This window comes from Ranitomeya variabilis, chromosome 4 (genome assembly GCF_051348905.1).
Source record: "Ranitomeya variabilis isolate aRanVar5 chromosome 4, aRanVar5.hap1, whole genome shotgun sequence".
Lineage (NCBI taxonomy): Eukaryota > Metazoa > Chordata > Amphibia > Anura > Dendrobatidae > Ranitomeya > Ranitomeya variabilis.
Genome location: NC_135235.1, coordinates 431348416 through 431366317, shown reverse-complemented (window position 1 = coordinate 431366317; position 17902 = coordinate 431348416). Strand labels below are relative to the sequence as shown.

The 17902-nt window shown below is 43.8% G+C and overlaps 1 long non-coding RNA gene across 1 annotated transcript in view; it reads left to right on the top strand.

Moving 5' to 3' along the window:
- The window catches only part of LOC143768979 (uncharacterized), a 150456-nt gene that overhangs the window by 116368 nt on the left and 16186 nt on the right, over positions 1 to 17902 (top strand). The window lies entirely within an intron of this gene.

Genomic DNA, 17902 nt, shown 5'->3' with positions numbered 1-17902 from the left:
TGTCAAAGCCTACTTATTGACACAATTTTGTTGGGAAAAAATTACAGGCCATGTATTTAACAGTGTGCTATCTCCGTCAGATGCCTGATCTATCTGTGGGCTACAAATTTGGGCATTTCAGGCCCACAGTCCACTGCATTTTCTGTCTGTTACCCTCGTTCTATACAGTATTTTTGGGTAAAAAAACAAACAAAAATACAGGCCACATATTGAGAATTGTGGCACCTCTGTCAGATGCCTGATCTATCTGTGGGCTACAAATTTGGGCATTTCAGGCCTGCATTCACATTTTTTTGTGGTGTATTACCCTAGTTCTATACATTATTTTTCTGCTTAAAATAAAAAGATACAGGCCACATATTAAACAGTGTGGTATCTCTGTAAAACGCCTCCTCTTCATGTGGGCTAAAAATTGTGGCATTTGAGGGCTCCTTGAACTGGTTTTGCTGTGTCTTACCCAACTTATTAACAACAGTTTGAAAAAAAATTACCTACATTCCAGATAATTTAAACTGTGGTTTTTATGCACACTAATCGCATATAAGTTTATTTTAAATTCAGCCATTTGTAGTGAACGTGGAAAATATTTTAGTAGTCCATTTAAAATGGGCAAGGCGTGTGGCAAGGGACGGGGAACTGAACGTGATGCTAATGGTGCATGCAGAGGCCGAGGCCATGGCAAGCTGAAAGTGGGTAACAACAAACACCCACATCTTCTTGCTCGACCTTCTTGTTCCAAATACTAGGGGATCGTAGCACACCACTATTGAACCAAGAGCAGTGTGAAAAGGTTGTTGGATGGACAGCGGATAATGCTTCCAGTCACTTTGCCATCACCACCACCACCACGTCTTCCACACGGTCAAGTCTTAGTAGCCGTCAGTCTGGATCACATATTACTCACCCTGATTCTCCTGCCTCCTACCATGCCGAATGCCCGGACTTGGACACTCCAAAGAGCTGTTCACTTTTCCATTTATAGATTCGGGACTCTTGGCTGGTCCACTTGAAGCGGGGCAAGATGATATCGCATATAGCGATGCCCAAATATTTGAGCAGCCACGGTCATACGAAGGTGACAGTGGGAAAGTGGCACAAGAGGTAGACGATGATGAGACACAATTGCCAGAAAGTCATGAGGAGGACCAGGGTGCGGACGTGGAAGATGAGGTGGTAGATGATATAATAACTGACCCAAGCTGGCAGGAGGACATGCAGAGCGAGGACAGCAGCACACATGGGGAATGAGGTGTAGCACCCCAACAAACAGGAAGAAGCAGTGTGGTGGCCACAAACAGAAGGCGTGCATCCGTTTCCTGTAACACCAACATGACGGAAGTTGCCATTCCAACTTTTAGGTCTTCCCGAGTCATGTTATTTTTTAATGACTCTGCTGATAACCCCAAACAGGCCATTTGCTTCACCTGCCATGCCCGCATCAGCAGGGGTAGCAAAACTACAAGCCTGACCACAACCAGCATGATCAGGCACATGCCAGCAAAGCACCCGACTTTGTGGGCCAAACCCCAGGTTCCAGGACAGTGTCTGTGGGTGACACCACTGCTTCTTCCATTGTTTTGCATGCAAGCCAATCCTGTGTCCATGGTGCATGTGAAGATGGCTCGTGCCCTGCACCTGTCATTGCCCACAGTCAACTAGCACCATCGTCAAGCAAATCCACATCCTTGTCGCAGAGCAACCTTCAGTTGTCCATACGCCAGTCATTGGAACACAAGCGGAAATACGCAACCAACACCCCACAGGCCACAGTACTAAATTCACACATTCCTCGTCTGCTTGCGCTCAAAATGTTCCCTTTTAGACTCTTGGAGACAGGAGCTTTCCGCAATCTTTTGGCAATGGCCGTCCCAAGGTATTCGGTCCCCAGCTGCCATTATTTCTCCTGGTGTACCGTACCAGCATTACACCAGCACGTGTCCCACAACATTACCCGTGCCCTCAACAATGCTGTTACTGGGAAAGACCACCTAACCACGGACACATGGACAAGTGCTTGTGGGCAGGGACGGTACATCTCACTGACGACACACTGGGTTAATATAGTGGAAGCTGGGACAAAGTCAGACCTTTGGATGGAATACACCCTCCCGACACCAAGGATTGCGGGCCCTATGTCAATCAGGGTTGCCCCCACAGTCTACAGGTCCTGCACCTCCTCCTCTTTCTCTTCAGCCTCCATCTCTGAAATGAGCACATCAATCACAAGCTGGAAGCACTGCAGCACTGTCTCATCTAAGCGGCAACAGGCTGTGCTGAAGCTGATCTGCTTAGGTGACAAACCGCACAATGCTGAAGAGTTGTGGATAGCTTTGAAAGAGCAGTCAGATTTATAGCTGACACCACTGAACCTACAGCCTGGAATAGTCGTGCGTGATAATGGTCAGAACCTTGTGGTGGCTCTGAGGCGAGGTGAGCTCATACACGTACCATGCCTGGCCTATGTGCTTAACCTCATCTTTTGACGGTTTCTCAAAAGCTACCCGGAGCTACTGGATCTACTTGTGAAGTTAAGCCACCTGTGTGCCCATTTTAGAAAGTCAGCTACAGCTTCAACCGCCCTTGCCATGCTTCAGCAGCGTTTGCAGCTTCTGGCTCATCGACTGGTGTGTGATGTCCCCACATGTTGGAACTCTACACTGCATATGTTGGAAAGGATTTGTGAGCAGAAGAGGGCAGTTGTTGACTACCAGCATCAACAAGGTCATCGATATTCAGTTCAGACTCCACACATAAGACCTCAGGAGTGGACATGGATGTCAGACATATGTACCATCCTCCAGAACTTTGAGGACTGCACCAAGATGGTGAGCTGCGATGATGCCATAATTAGCATCACCATCCCACTTCTCTGCCTTCTGAAAAGCTCTCTGCTCACAATGAATGAGGTTGCATTGCAGGCAGAGCATGAGGACATGGAGCAAGAAACCATACAGGGTGATTACACACAGCCCAATCTCATGCCGTCCCAACGTGGATTGGTAGACAATGAGGAATAGAAGGAGGAGGAAGAACAGGAGCTACTTTCATGCGCAATAGATGGTACTACAAGCACAACTGTCATACCGTCTGTTCAGCATAGATGGCTTGAGGACAGGGAGGAGGAGGAGGACAGCATGGTCAGTCATCCTGTTGGTGAGGACACGGAAGTCTTGCCTGTTAACTTTTCCCGCAACCCTCGCATTATGAAAATTTTCAGTGACACTCATTGCTGGTTGGTGACACTTCTAGACCTGCACTAAAAGGATAACTTACAATCTCTTCTTCCAGAGGCAGACAGGTCCACTAAAATGGTGCAGTACAAGAGGACTCTTGTTGCGGAATCACTAAAAACATTCCCATCTGAGAACGCTGGTGGCAGACATCATACTTCGTTGGACAACCAAGGAGCACAGGCGAGAGAGACAAAACTCCAATCCAGCATTCACTGCATTGGCAAACAGTATAGCAGTGCCAAATGAATAATGTGAACCAGGTTTTCCTGTGGCCATCCAGTACGTGGGCTCAAAGGCTTATTGAGGTGCATGTAACTTTGGGCAGGGCAGTCCTTGCATTCAAAGACTGTTTGGCTGTAGACTTATGAATAGTGTTGAGCGATACCGTCCGATACTTGAAAGTATCGGTATCGGAAAGTATCGGCCGATACCGGCAAAGTATCGGATCCAATCCGATACCGATACCCGATACCAATACAAGTCAATGGGACTCAAGTATCGGACGGTATTCCTGATGGTTCCCAGGGTCTGAAGGAGAGGAAACTCTCCTTCAGGCCCTGGGATCCATATTAATGTGTAAAAGAAAGAATTAAAATAAAAAATATTGCTATACTCACCCCTCCGACGCAGCCTGGACCTCACCGAGGGAACCGGCAGCGTTGTTTGCTTAAAATTCGCGCGTTTACTTCCTTACGTGAAGTCCCGGCTTGTGATTGGTCGCGTGCCGCCCATGTGGCCGCGACGCGACCAATCACAGCAAGCCGTGACGTAATTTTAGGTCCTTCAGGATTTTAAAATTACGTTCTGGCTTGTGATTGGTCGCGTCGCGGTCACATGGGCGACGCGACCAATCACAAGCCGTGACGTCACGGGAGGCTGGACACGCGCGCATTTTAAAATGCGCGCGTGTCCAGCCTCCCGTGACGTCACGGCTTGTGATTGGTCGCGTCGCCCATGTGACTGCGACGCGACCAATCACAAGCCAGAACGTAATTTTAAAATCCTGAAGGACCTAAAATTACGTCACGGCTTGCTGTGATTGGTCGCGTCGCGGCCACATGGGCGGCACGCGACCAATCACAAGCCGGGACTTCACGTAAGGAAGTAAACGCGCAAATTTTAAGCAAACAACACTGCCGGTTCCCTCGCTGAGGTCCAGGCTGCGTCGGAGAGGTGAGTATAGCAATATTTTTTCTTTTAATTCTCTCTTTTACACATTTTTACATTAATGTTGTTTCGATACCGATACCCGATACCACAAAAGTATCGGATCTCGGTATCGGAATTCCGATACCCGCAAGTATCGGCCGATACCCGATACTTGCGGTATCGGAATGCTCAACACTACTTATGAATCCTCCCAGCACACGCATCATGGGCTGTGGGCATTTGCAGGTTTCTGACCCAGGACTGGAGGGTATGTGCGAGTTATACATACTCCCAGATGATGGGTACTGCCTCTCTCTCCATACACAAGGGTAGGGTGAGACTGTGCCCTCTAGCTGGACATGCCCACTAGGCGGACGGGTCACTGGTTGAGAGAAAGTCAAATCACTGCACTCATCTTGGTGATTTTTGCTGAAGTGAATAGTTTATTAAAGATGAAGACGAAACCACAGGGCAAATTATAACGTTTCGGCCACACAGTGGCCTTGATCACAAACAAGTGCTGTAACAAAAATAGAGAAAATATGTATGAACACATAATATATACAGTGCTCAAATATATACTATATACAATGTACGCTACAAGAGCTATATACATAATAAAAACTATATAGAAAACATGTCAGGTATCTATGAACAATAGGCAGCGATTAATACGGTTCTGCAATCCCAAGTTGGATAGTGGGACAGAAAACAAGGCATGGTCAGCAGAGGGTTGAGTATAAATCTGAGAGGAAAGACAGTACGATGCAGGAGGTAGAGATGGATTCACGTACCCTATTATGGTTGCATTCCGTCATGTGATATTAAAGTATTCTACTATATTCGTAGGTGGAGACGGCCCCGTATTACCCTGTGCAAAGGTGATAGGAGAACATGAGAGGAAGTATATATGTCTTTATGTTATTATATATATTAATACATTTAATAACCCAGGTACTTAAACTTTCTTTCTTTAATGCGCATAGATTCAAAAGGAAGTCTATGGGAATAACGCAATGAGTGGTACACAGGGGTTAGACATGTAACGAGGGGGGTATTTACCCAAGTTGAGAGAATAAGGCCTTTAGTCCAGTATACGGTTATCCAGAACAGTGTATATATGGTTCTAAGACATCTGCCAAATATTAGGTTGGCTGTAACACAAATGCATGTTTAGGGTAAATATGGTATCTGGGTACTTGATAGAATACCAGGGTTTACATGTAGAGAGTGGTTCTACCTTAATTTTATCTGTATATTGTTTTGACCATAGGATCCGGGACACATGGAGTGAGAGGTTTTGGTTTCAGGAGCAATAAACTCTGGGTGGTATAGATCCACTTATATAGAGTGGATTCTTCGTCTCTTCCACTATACAGTCTATTTGAGTTTTGAGCACCAACCGAACTCATGTCAGCCGAGACCTACGTGTATGATGATGTTACCGGTTCTACGATCCTGTCTAAAATAAGGACCAACACAGACTTTCTACATATTCCCAGCAAGGACATCAAAACAAGGGATTGGGAAAAAGAAAGAAAAAGACTAATTTCATTTGATTTACATTGTGCCTCGTTGGGTGAATATCACCGGCAGGGAAAATTACCTCGCGGCTTACGCTGTAACCTGCGACCCACCCTCTTTGCCGACAACGAGAAATATTGTGCCACGTTTCAAAAAATTCTGAATAAGTGCTCCTTCGACATAATCTTGCTAACCATAGAGTACCTCCAGGAGGCCATAAAGACCACAGAAGAAAAAATTATATCTATCGAGACCCAGCTGATTACTACTCTGAGCAGTACTGAATTCTCCACCCTGAAGGGTAAAGTGGACTCTATACTATCTACCCATCAGAAAACGTTGGAAGAAAGAAAAAGGACAAAGTTCCAAAGGGATACTGAGGATTACCTCACCAATAAAGTATATAAATGGGAGGACCCATTTCCCCGGCAATCACGACAACGATATCGCTGGACACAAAGAGGGAACTACCGCTCAGGGGGCTCCTCACCAGCAGAAGGTTCCTCAGCAGGTTCCGGCAGTGAAGTTCCATCACCAGGACCTCGTTTTTTAGGACCAAGCAGCGCCTACCAGGAGGTCAAGGAGGAAGAGTTCCAAATCGTCACATGACCCTCAGATCACAGGTAGGAGTCCAAACTCGGTAGTCAATATATCTGATTATTCTCTGTCTCCCCTTGAGTTGAAGGTTCTCAATATGGGTTTGTCTTTTTGTCCTACACCAAGATGGGACGCATTTCAACTGGAGAAAGACCTCCAGCGCTTCTATAGGAGTATTAGATTAAAAGTACATTTTGATGCAAACACCACCAACAGGGGTGACACCGTAAACACATCATCGGATCAGGACACACCTAAAATCACTATTGATTCCCTAGGACTCAGGAACCCTAGTACGTTCATGCCACCGAAATCCCACCATGCGGTGGAAACATTCATCAGTTTACTAGATAGGGATATCAAGAGTACCATTCATGACCAACATCTAGGTTTCCTCCCTGTTCGCCACAATCTCAGTACCCCTGAGAAACAGGCTTTGGACTCACTCAGTGGAAATAAAAACATTATTATAAAGCTGGCAGATAAGGGTGGGGCCACGGTCGTTATGAACAAGAACCAGTATATTGCTGAAGTTAGACGCCAACTCTCAGATCCCAGTACCTACAGGAAACTACCGACTGACCCCACTTACAGCATACGTCAGAAAATCAATACTGTACTAGACAAACATCTACAGCTCAAAACTATCAACACCAAAACCAGAACATACCTCATGAATCACCATCCAATAACTCCAGTACTCTACATCCTCCCTAAAATTCATAAATATCTCCATAACCCTCCCGGCCGTCCCATAGTGGCATCCACCAACTCCATACTAAATCCTCTGTCTATTTTTCTTGAGAAAATCCTCACCCCATATGCTCGCTCAACTAGGTCCTACATTTTGGACACAGGTGACTTTCTCAACAAAATTTGCAACATCAATAAGGTTCCACCCGGAAGTACTTTGTGTACCCTAGATGTAAATAGTTTATATACATCCATCAAACACGATAGGGGTATAGAGGCAGTGGCATTGACCCTCCGTGAGGCTAATGTTGACAGTGTACCTATAGCAGGGGCGCTCAGAGTAGATGCTCTGCCATCACATAGTATCATATAAACCGAAAAGAAGATGGACACCAAAAAGCTAAGAATAATACTTTTATTAACCCCTTCACCCCCAAGGGTGGTTTGCACGTTAATGACCGGGCCAATTTTTACAATTCTGACCACTGTCCCTTTATGAGGCTATAACTCTGGAACGCTTTGACGGATCTTGGCGATTCTGACATTGTTTTCTCGTGACATATTGTACTTCATGTTAGTGGTAAAATTTATTCGATATAACTTGCGTTTATTTGTGAAAAAAATGGAAATTTGGCGAAAATTTTGAAAATTTTGCAATTTTCCAACTTTGAATTTTTATGCCCTTAAATCACAGACATATGTCACGCAAAATACTTAAAAAGTAACATTTCCCACATGTCTACTTTACATCAGTACAATTTTGGAACCAAAATTTTTTTTTGTGACGGAGTTATAAGGGTTAAAAGTTGACCAGCAATTTCTCATTTTTACAACACCATTTTTTTTTAGGGACCACATCTCATTTGAAGTCATTTTGAGGGGTCTATATGATAGAAAATACCCAAGTGTGACACCATTCTAAAAACTGCACCCCTCAAGGTGCTCAAAACCACATTCAAGAAGTTTATTAACCCTTCAGGTGTTTCACAGGAATTTTTGGAATGTTTAAATAAAAATGAACATTTAACTTTTTTTCACACAAAATTTATTTCAGCTCCAATTTGTTTTATTTTACCAAGGGTAACAGGAGAAAATGGACCCCCAAAGTTGTTGTACAATTTGTCCTGAGTACGCTGATACCCCATATGTGGGGGTAAACCACTGTTTGGGCGTATGGCAGAGCTCGGAAGGAAAGGAGCGCCATTTGACTTTTCAATGCAAAATTGACTGGAATTGAGATGGGACGCCATGTTGCGTTTGGAGAGCCCCTGATGTGCCTAAACACTGAAACCCCCTACAAGTGACACCATTTTGGAAAGTAGACCCCCTAAGGAACTTATCTTGATGTGTGGTGAGCACTTTGACCCACCAAGTGCTTCACAGAAGTTTATAATGCAGAGCCGTAAAAATAAAAAATCATATTGTTTCACAAAAATGATCTTTTCGCCCCCAATTTTTTATTTTCCCAAGGGTAAGAAGAAATTGGACCCCAAAAAATGTTGGCCAATTTGTCCTGAGTACGATGATACCCCATATGTGGGTGTAAACCATTGTTTGGGCGCATGGCAGAGCTTGGAAGGGAAGGAGCGCCATTTGACTTTTCAATGCAAAATTGACTGGAATTGAGATGGGACGCCATGTTGCGTTTGGAGAGCCCCTGATGTGCCTAAACATTGAAACTCCCTACAAGTGACACCATTTTGGAAAGTAGACCCCCTAAGGAACTTATCTAGATGTGTGGTGAGCACTTTGACCCACCAAGTGCTTCACAGAAGTTTATAATGCAGAGCCGTAAAAATAAAAAATCATATTTTTTCACAAAAATGATCTTTTCGCCCCCAATTTTTTATTTTCCCAAGGGTAAGAGAAGAAATTGGACCCCAAAAAATGTTGGCCAATTTGTCCTGAGTACGATGATACCCCATATGTGGGTGTAAACCATTGTTTGGGCGCATGGCAGAGCTTGGAAGGGAAGGAGCGCCATTTGACTTTTCAATGCAAAATTGACTGGAATTGAGATGGGACGCCATGTTGCGTTTGGAGAGCCCCTGATGTGCCTAAACATTGAAACTCCCTACAAGTGACACCATTTTGGAAAGTAGACCCCCTAAGGAACTTATCTAGATGTGTGGTGAGCACTTTGACCCACCAAGTGCTTCACAGAAGTTTATAATGCAGAGCCGTAAAAATAAAAAATCATATTTTTTCACAAAAATGATCTTTTCGCCCCCAATTTTTTATTTTCCCAAGGGTAAGAGAAGAAATTGGACCCCAAAAAATGTTGGCCAATTTGTCCTGAGTACGATGATACCCCATATGTGGGTGTAAACCATTGTTTGGGCGCATGGCAGAGCTTGGAAGGGAAGGAGCGCCATTTGACTTTTCAATGCAAAATTGACTGGAATTGAGATGGGACGCCATGTTGCGTTTGGAGAGCCCCTGATGTGCCTAAACATTGAAACTCCCTACAAGTGACACCATTTTGGAAAGTAGACCCCCTAAGGAACTTATCTAGATGTGTGGTGAGCACTTTGACCCACAAAGTGCTTCACAGAAGTTTATAATGCAGAGCCGTAAAAATAAAAAATCATATTTTTTCACAAAAATGATCTTTTCGCCCCCAATTTTTTATTTTCCCAAGGGTAAGAGAAGAAATTGGACCCCAAAAAATGTTGGCCAATTTGTCCTGAGTACGATGATACCCCATATGTGGGTGTAAACCATTGTTTGGGCGCATGGCAGAGCTTGGAAGGGAAGGAGCGCCATTTGACTTTTCAATGCAAAATTGACTGGAATTGAGATGGGACGCCATGTTGCGTTTGGAGAGCCCCTGATGTGCCTAAACATTGAAACTCCCTACAAGTGACACCATTTTGGAAAGTAGACCCCCTAAGGATCTTATCTAGATGTGTTTTGAGAGCTTTGAACCCCCAAGTGTTTCACTACAGATTATAACGCAGAGCCGTGAAAATAATTTTTATTTTTTTTCTCAAAAATGATTTTTTAGCACCCAGCTTTGTATTTTTACAAGGGTAACAGAATAAATTGGACTCCAAAATTTGTTTTCCAATTTGTCCTGAGTACGCTGATACCCCATATGTGGGGGGGAACCACTGTTTGGGCGCATGACAGAGCTCGGAAGGGAAGGAGCGCCATTTGGAATGCAGACTTAAATGGATTGGTCAGCAGCCGTCACGTTGCATTTGCAGAGCCCCTGATGTACCCAAACAGTACAAACCCCCCACAAGTGACCCCATATTGGAAACTAGACCTCCCAAGGAACTTATCTAGATGTGTTTTGAGAACTTTGAACCCCCAAGTGTTTCACTAAAGTTTATAGCGCAAAGCCGTGAAAATAAAAATTCTTTTTTTTTTTTCACAAAAATGATTTTTTAGCCCCCAGTTTTGTATTTTTACAAGGGTAACAGGATAAATTAGACCCCAAAAGTTGTTGTCCAATTTGTCCTGAGTACGCTGATACCCCATATGTGGGGGGGAACCACTGTTTGGGTGCATGACAGAGCTCGGAAGGGAAGGAGCGCCATTTGGAATGCAGCCTTAAATGGATTGGTCTGCAGGCGTCACGTTGCATTTGCAGAGCCCCTGATGTACCCAAACAGTACAAACCCCCCACAAGTGACCCCATATTGGAAACTAGACCTCCCAAGGAACTTATCTAGATGTGTTGTGAGAACTTTGAACCCCCAAGTGTTTCACTACAGTTTATAACGCAGAGCCGTGAAAATAAAACATCTTTTTTTTCCCACAAAAATGATTTTTAGCCCCCCAAATTTTTATTTTCCTAAGGATAACAAGAGAACTTGGACCCCAGAAGTTGTTGTTCAATTTGTCCCGAGTACGCTGATAACACATATGTTGGGGTAAACCCCTTTTTGGGCGCACGGGAGAGCTCGGAAGGGAAGGAGCACTGTTTTACTTTTTCAACGCAGAATTGGCTGGAATTGAGATTGGACGCCATGTCGCGCTTGGAGAGCCCCTGATGTGCCTGGACAGTGGAAACTCCCCAATTCTACCTGAAACCCTAACCCAAACACACCCCTAACCCTAATCCCAACGGTAACCCTAACCACACCCCTAGCCCTGACACACCCATAATTCTAATCCCAACCCTAATCCAAACGTAAATGTAATCCAAACCCTAACCCTAACTTTACCTCCAACCCTAGCCCTAACCCTAACCCTACCCCTCACCCTAACCCTAAACGTGACTGAAATACGTGTCACTAAAATACGTGGCACTGAAATACGTGGCACTGAAATACGTGGCACTGAAATACGTGGCACTGAAATACGTGGCACTGAAATACGTGATACGTGGCACTTAAATACGTGGCACTGAAACACGTGGCACTGAAATACGTGATACGTGGCACTGAAATACGTGGCACTGAAATACGTGGCACTGAAATACGTGGCACTGAAATACGTGGCACTTAAATACGTGGCACTTAAATACGTGGCACTGAAACACGTGGCACTGAAACACGTGGCACTGAAATACGTGGCCCTGAAATACGTGGCACTGAAATACGTGGCACTGAAATATGTGGCACTGAAATACGTGGCACTGAAATACGTGGCACTGAAACACGTGGCACTGAAATACGTGGCCCTGAAATACGTGGCCCTGAAATACGTGGCACTGAAATACGTGGCACTGAAATACGTGGCACTGAAATACGTGGCACTGAAACACGTGGCACTGAAATACGTGGCACTGAAATACGTGGCACTGAAATATGTGGCACTGAAATACGTGGCACTTAAATACGTGGCACTGAAATATGTGATACGTGGCACTGAAATACGTGGCACTGAAATACGTGGCACTGAAATACGTGGCACTGAAATACGTGGCACTGAAATACGTGGCACTGAAATACGTGGCACTGAAATATGTGATACGTGGCACTTAAATACGTGGCACTGAAACACGTGGCACTGAAACACGTGGCACTGAAACACGTGGCACTGAAATACGTGGCACTGAAATACGTGGCACTGAAATACGTGGCACTGAAATACGTGGCACTGAAATACGTGGTACTAAAATATGTGGCACTGAAATACGTGATACGTGGCACTGAAATACGTGGCACTGAAACACGTGGCACTGAAATACGTGATACGTGGCACAGAAATACGTGGCACTGAAATACGTGGCACTGAAATACGTGGCACTGAAATACGTGGCACTGAAATACGTGGCACTATGACTGTCAGAAAATGTTCATTAAACGGTTAGGGGTGAGGTTAGGGGTAGAGTTAGGGTTAGGGTTTGGATCCCTTTATCACCTTGATGGTGGTGGGTGGCTTTTCAGTGTGTTTTCTGTTTTTTTTCGATAAAAATGCATGCGTTTTTAACGCAAACAAACGCATGTGCTTAAAAACGCAAGAAAATACTGCAGGTTGTATTTCTGAAAATGAACGCATGCAGAAAAAACCGCATGCGTTTGAAAACGCGACCAAACGCGTACAAAAAAACCGCATGCGTTTTCAATGTCAAATATAGGGAAAAAACGCATGCGTTTTTTTGTGCAAAAAACGCTGCAGACAAAAACGCAAGTGTGAAACCAGCGACGCTTTTTATAGCAAAAAAGTTTTTGCGTCTCCACATTTTGAGACCTATAATTTTTCCACATTTTGCTCCACAGAGTCATGTGAGGTCTTGTTTTTTGCGGGACGAGTTGACGTTTTTATTGGTAACATTTTCGGACACGTGACCATTTTTGATCGCTTTTTATTCCGATTTTTGTGAGGCAGAATGACCAAAAACCTGCTATTCATGAATTTCTTTTGGGAGAGGCGTTTATACCGTTCCGCGTTTGGTAAAATTGATAAAGCAGTTTTATTCGTCGGGTCAGTACGATTACAGCGATATCTCATTTATATCATTTTTTTATGTTTTGGCGCTTTTATACGATAAAAACTAAAATATAGAAAAAATAATTATTTTGGTATCGCTTTATTCTCAGGACTATAACTTTTTTATTTTTTTGCTGATGATGCTGTATGGCGGCTTTTTTTTTGCGGGACAAGATGACGTTTTCAGCGGTACCATGGATATTTATATCAGTCTTTTTGATCGTGTGTTATTCCACTTTTTGTTCGGCGGTATGGTAATAAAGCGTTGTTTTTTGCCTCGTTTTTTTTTTTTTTTTCTTACGGTGTTTACTGAAGGGGTTAACTAGTGGGGCAGTTTTATAGGTTGGGTCGTTACGGACGCGGCGATACTAAATATGTGTACTTTTATTGTTTTGTTTTTTTTATTTAGATAAAGAAATGTATTTATGGGAATAATATATTTTTTTTATTATTATTTATTTAGGAATTTTTTTTTTATTTTTTTTTACACATGTGGAAAAATTTTTTTTTTACTTTTTTACTTTGTCCCAGGGGGGGACATCACAGATCATTGATCTGGCAGTGTGCACAGCACTCTGCCAGATCGACGATCTGCTGTGCAGGGCTGCAGGCTTTCCAAGTGTCTGCTCTGAGCAGACACTCGGTAAGCCACCTCCCTCCCTGCAGGACCCGGATGCCGCGGCCATCTTGGATCCGGGACCTGCGGCGAGGAGGGAGGTAGGAGACCCTCGCAGCAACGCGATCACATCGCGTTGCTCCGGGGGTCTCAGGGAAGCCCGCAGGGAGCCCCCTCCCTGCGCGATGCTTCCCTATACCGCCGGTACACTGCGATCATGTTTGATCGCAGTGTGCCGGGGGTTAATGTGCCGGGGGCGGTCCGTGACCGCTCCTGGCACATAGTGCCGGATGTCAGCTGCGATATGCAGCTGACACCCGGCCGCGATCGGCCGCGCTCCCCCCGTGAGCGCCGCTGATCGATGATGACGTACTATCCCGTCGGCGGTCATACGGGCCCACCCCACCTCGACGGGATAGTACGTCAAATGTCGGGAAGGGGTTAAGGAATCATTAAAACAATACATAAATACACAAATAAATATGTAGATAAAAACGATGCAATAGAAGAAAGAAAAGGCAACAATAGTGCCACGTACGTACTGACAAGCTATCCAGCATAAAAGTCGGTATAAGATTGTCCCACAGAGATATACAAAACGTGCAAATATTAGCTTAGTAAGCTTTAAATATTAGTGGTAACTCAACCAACAAACCATATAGTAACAAATATATATATTGCATAGAATAGCAAACTGACGCTAGGCAGGTGCGGGAGGGGACTGAGTATGCATAAACGATAAAGTATCAATAAGTAAAGTGCCTACAACAAATAGTGATTAGGCAGAGAAACCCTACTCAACCATGCTGTCCTAAGTACAAAGGTGCACATATATGGGGAAAGTCCCGAGGGCATGGTGAATAAGGCAGTATAGTACTTACTAAATGTCAGATGCACACACAGAGTCTCCCCGCAGCCGTACGTGGAAAGAGGAGCCCCGACGCGCGTTTCGCAAGTTGCTGCTTCCTCGGGGGGCGCTAGCGCTTGTCAGTACGTACGTGGCACTATTGTTGCCTTTTCTTTCTTCTATTGCATCATTTTTATCTACATATTTATTTGTGTATTTATGTATTGTTTTAATGATTCCTTAATAAAAGTATTATTCTTAGCTTTTTGGTGTCCATCTTCTTTTCGGTTTATATAATGTTGACAGTGACTCACAAAACCTATGCATTGATTTACTCAACCTTGTCCTGAGGGAAAACTTCTTCATGTTTGAAGATGACTTCTTCTTACAGATCTGCGGGACCGCCATGCGGTCCAATGTGGCCCCGGCGTACGCAAATTTATATATGGACCATTTTGAACATACACATGTTTATTCAAACCCCATCTTCCAGCAGAATGCCCTGACATGGTATAGGTACATAGACGACATATTTTGCATTTGGAAAGGGGATCAAACTAGCTTACAAGAGTTCTTCAACATCATTAACACAGCTAGACCTGAGTTATCATTCACCCTGGTACACCATCAGGAGGAGATCTCATTTCTAGACACCAAAGTCTTGAAGGACACATCTGGAAACTTGAGCACTGATTTATACGTGAAACGAACCGAACCACTCTCTACATGTAAACCCTGGTATTCTATCAAGTACCCAGATACCATATTTACCCTAAACATGCATTTGTGTTACAGCCAACCTAATATTTGGCAGATGTCTTAGAACCATATATACACTGTTCTGGATAACCGTATACTGGACTAAAGGCCTTATTCTCTCAACTTGGGTAAATACCCCCCTCGTTACATGTCTAACCCCTGTGTACCACTCATTGTGTTATTCCCATAGACTTCCTTTTGAATCTATGCGCATTAAAGAAAGAAAGTTTAAGTACCTGGGTTATTAAATGTATTAATATATATAATAACATAAAGACATATATACTTCCTCTCATGTTCTCCTATCACCTTTGAACAGGGTAATACGGGGCCGTCTCCACCTACGAATATAGTAGAATACTTTAATATCACATGACGGAATGCAACCATAATAGGGTACGTGAATCCATCTCTACCTCCTGCATCGTACTGTCTTTCCTCTCAGATTTATACTCAACCCTCTGCTGACCATGCCTTGTTTTCTGTCCCACTATCCAACTTGGGATTGCAGAACCGTATTAATCGCTGCCTATTGTTCATAGATACCTGACATGTTTTCTATATAGTTTTTATTATGTATATAGCTCTTGTAGCGTACATTGTATATAGTATATATTTGAGCACTGTATATATTATGTGTTCATACATATTTTCTCTATTTTTGTTACAGCACTTGTTTGTGATCAAGGCCACTGTGTGGCCGAAACGTTATAATTTGCCCTGTGGTTTCGTCTTCATCTTTAATAAACTATTCACTTCAGCAAAAATCACCAAGATGAGTGCAGTGATTTGACTTTCTCTCTAATACTAAGGGGGGCTTTTGGCTCCGTTCACCTGCACCATCAAACTCTACCTGTAGTCGGGTCACTGGTTGAGTCGCGGTCTAGGCTCTATACAAGTGTATTGAGCGAGGCCTCGCACACTGGCCGGGAGTATGGATAACTCATAAATTCTCTCCTGTCCCGTGCACTGGTAGGATTCATACATTACAGACCAAAAGTTTGGACACACCTTTTCATTTAAAGATTTTTCTGTATTTTCATGACTATGAAAATTGTACATCCACACTGAAGGCATCAAAACTATGAATTAACACATGTGGTATTAAATACTTAACAAAAAAGTGTGAAACAACTGAAATTATGTCTTATATTCTAGGTTCTTCAAAGTAGCCACCTTTTGCTTTGATGACTGCTTTGCACACTCTTGCCATTCTCTTGATGAGCTTCAAGAGGTAGTCACCGGGAATGGTTTTCACTGCACAGGTGTGCCCTGTCAAGTTTAATAAGTGGGATTTCTTGCCTTAAAAATGGGGTTGGGACCATCAGTTGTGTTGTGCAGAAGTCTGGTGGATACACAGCTGATAGTCCTACTGAATAGACTGTTAGAATTTGTATTATGGCAAGAAAAAAGCAGCTAAGTAAAAAAAAATGAGTGGCCATCATTACTTTAAGAAATGAAGGTCAGTCAGTCTGAAAAATTGGGAAAACTTTGAAAGTGTCCCCAAGTGCAGTTGCAAAAACCATCAAGCACTACAAAGAAACTGGCTCACATGAGGATCACCCCAGGAAAGGAAGACCAAGAGTCACCTCTGCTTCTAAGGATAAGTTTATCCGAGTCACCAGCCTCAGAAATCGCAGGTTAACAGCAGCTCATATTAGAGACTAGGTCAATGCCACACAGAGTTCTAGCAGCAGACACATCTCTACAACAACTGTTAATAGGAGACTTTGTGCAGCAGGCCTTCATGGTAAAATAGCTGCTAGGAAACCACTGCTAAGGACAGGTAGCAAGCAGAAGAGACTTGTTTGGGCTAAAGAACACAAGGAATGGACATTAGACCAGTGGAAATCTGTCCTTTGGTCTGATGAGTCCAAATTTGAGATCTTTGGTTCCAACCACCGTGTCTTTGTGCGACGCAGAAAAGGTGAACGGATGGACTCTACATGCCTGGTTCCCACCGTGAAGCATGGAGGAGGAGGTGTGATGGTGTGGGCGTGCTTTGCTGGTGACACTGTTGGGGATTTATTCAAAATTGAAGGCATATTGAACCAGCATGGCTACCACAGCATCTTGTAGCGGCATGCTGTTCCATCCGGTTTGCGTTTAGTTGGATCATCATTTATTTTTCAACAGGACAATGACCCCAAACACACCTCCAGGCTGTGTAAGGGCTATTTGACCAAGAAAGAGAGTGATGGGGTGCTATGCCAGATGACATGGCCTCCACAGTCACCAGACCTGAACCCAATTGAGATGGTTTGGGGTGAGCTGGACCGCAGAGTGAAGGCAAAAGGGCCAACAAGTGCTAAGCATCTCTGGGAACTCCTTCAAGACTGTTGGAAGACCATTCCCGGTGACTACCTCTTGAAGCTCATCAAGAGAATGGCAAGAGTGTGCAAAGCAGTCATCAAAGCAAAAGGTGGTTTCTTTGAAGAACCAAGAATATAAGACATATTTTCAGTTGTTTCACACTTTCTTGTTAAGTATATAATTCCACATGTGTTAATTCATAGTTTTGATGCCTTCAGTGTGAATGTACACTTTTCATAGTTATGAAAATACAGAAAAATCTTTAAATGAGAAGGTGTGTCCAAA